Below are 2,952 nucleotides of genomic sequence, written 5' to 3'. Positions count from 1 at the left end.
CGAAATAGAAATGGTAGAACTTGAATCAGATCAGGAAGAACCACAAAATAACCTAAAATTTATTGAGACTAGGGACAGACTTTCCATGCGTAGCGATAATTGTGTCATTTTTGTAACTACTCGAGGGATCCCGTTAGATGAGGGATCTAGAGATTTACAAAATACAAATAAATTACCAAAAATCACCGAAGCTATGTTGGGAAGGGCACGAGTAACTCCAATAGGAAGCAAAAAGTGTATTGCGCTACCAATCAAAGAATCAGTAAATACACCTTTAGACCGTGATATTTTTATAGAATCACTGAAATCTCTATTGGATGTCGTTCGAGAATTAAATTTGAATAGTTTATCAATTGCAAAAACTAGGAAAATAGATGAGATGGATTGGAAGGAAATTCAAATTTTGTTGGAATCCATCTTTAATGATAATGAATGTAAAATAACAATCTGCAAAAATTTAATTAGAGTCCCATCGCTTAATGAACGTACAGAGATAATTCGAGAATATCATGCACTGCCAATAGGAGGACATAAGGGAGTTACAAAGACATACAACAGAATCAGACAGAATTTCTTTTGGCCAAATATGAAATCACAAATCCAACAATATGTTACAGGATGTATGGAATGTCAACTCAAAAAACTAACTAGAGTAAAAACTAAGCAACCTATGGTATTAACCGATACACCAGGTTCAAGCTTTGACAAAATATCTATGGACATTGTAGGTCCTTTACCTATCACTCCTTCAAACAATGAATATATTTTAACAATTCAAGATCAATTAACGAAATATTCTGTAGCAGTACCCCTAAATTCAACAACCTCAATTGATGTGGCAGAAGCTCTAATCAATAACTTTATTTGTAAATTTGGAGCTCCTAAGCAAATTCTTACTGATCAAGGTGCTAATCTTACAAGTTCATTAATGAAAACAATAGCAAAGAAATTTAAAATCAAACAATGTAAAACAACCGCTTTTCATCCCCAATCAAATGGGTCTATAGAAAGATCACATCACGTCCTAGCCGAATATTTAAAGCAATATGTTACAAAAAATAATAATTGGGATAAATGGTTAGATCTTGCAATGTTCTCTTATAATACAAGTGTCCATGAGGGAACAAAACATACACCTTATGAACTAGTTTTCGGCAAATTAGCAAGATTACCATCTGAGCATGAAATAATAGAGGAATTGAATGATCGAACTTACGAAGAATACCTAATCGAACTTTTCACCAAGATTAAAAATATTCAAAATCAGGCTAAAGAAAATCTGATACATTCAAAAGAAAAATCCAAATATTATTATGATAAAAAATTAAATTCGTTAAACTTGGTGAAAGGAGACCTAGTTTTTCTTCTAAAAGAACCAAAAAAAGGGAAATTTTCTGATCAATATTCAGGACCGTATGAGATACAGGAATTATTAGAGAACCAAGATGTCAAAATTCAAGTTGGAAATAAGATTAAAATAATTCATATGAATAAACTGAAAATGCTAAAAGGATAATTCATTATTATAACTAATTATAACTAAATAGAAATAGCCTAATGAAAGCGCAGGACTAGATATAAATAAATTCTATAACACACACATTTAAACGTAAATAAGTATAACTCGATTTCATTTCAAATAATGAAAAGACTATTAATATAAGCAAATATTCCCTCATTATTAAATGAACGGAACACTTTGTTCTAGCAAAGGGGAACAATGAGTAAAATCATTCTTATGATCATGTTATGGTTGCCCGCCGTAACTTGGGCACTGGTGGGATACGACTGTGGAGGAACATCAAGAAACACATCAATCATCGATACGGCCAGTATCGGAAAATGCGACATACCGGAGAGGGAACCCAGTTCTGAAAATATTCACGTCCAACTACTTCAATTAGCCGAATTTCATCACATAGACATCATTCAATGTAAAATTGAGATAGACAGAACGGTTTACCATTGTGGTATGCATTCACACAATTCTGTGGTGAGAAAGGGACGACGCGTTTACATACACGAAGTTAACAGAGAAGCATGTATGGGTCTTTATAATTTCGGAATCATAAGACTGGGAAATAACGTCGTCTTATCGGGACTTCTTCAAAATAGAACCAACATCCGAGACGCAATTTTCGCGGGAAAAATAACCGACACCGGAAGCTGTGTTGGCGCTAGTTACGACGATGGCTATGGTCAATGGGAAGATGTCATCGCTCAGGGGATAGCAAAAGTAACAGTCGAAAAATATTCAGCGACGGTCAAATTCGATGGAAATAAGCTCTTTTTGAAGGATGGGACCAGGTGTACGTTGTCTAATACTGATTGCTTTGGGAATGATGGATCGTATGCCTATTGGACAAACTCGCCGTCGAACGATTGTAAACTTGATCGTTATAATGCCTTGTATACCGGACCAGCGACGAAAATTAGGGAACCCCAAGAAGAAGGATTTACACCAGATGTTTACACTTACTCAAGTGAAAAGACGACTTTTGCCTTAATGAAGACCACCGAATTCAAAATCTGCGGTTATAAGATCTCACGAACAGAACATCCCAAATTATTCATTGTGGAAATTGACCCTGCAAACCCAATTAAAGCTGAAAGTAAAATTGACGCCGAGAATGTTGACATCCTTTCATACATGAACTCAAAAATCGTATATTTGGAAAAACACCTTAGTAAACAAATAACTCAAGTTTATAAGGATCTTATTAAACAAAAATGTACCCTGGAAGAACAAGTTTTACGCAACACCCTTACACTTGCAATTCACACACCAGATGAATTCGCATACAACGTCATGAAGGGACCAGGTTACATGGCTATACGAGCAGGAGAAGTTGTGCAACTAATCAAATGTGTACCTGTGACAGTAACCGTCAGGAAATCAGAGACATGTCATCAAGAAATTCCAATAACGTTTCAAAATCAGTCGCTCTTTTT

The sequence above is a fragment of the Neodiprion virginianus genome, chromosome 6, assembly GCF_021901495.1.
Source record: "Neodiprion virginianus isolate iyNeoVirg1 chromosome 6, iyNeoVirg1.1, whole genome shotgun sequence".
In the NCBI taxonomy this organism is placed as follows: domain Eukaryota; kingdom Metazoa; phylum Arthropoda; class Insecta; order Hymenoptera; family Diprionidae; genus Neodiprion; species Neodiprion virginianus.
The sequence above is the reverse complement of the archived record's forward strand: the minus strand, read 5'-3'. Positions refer to the sequence as shown.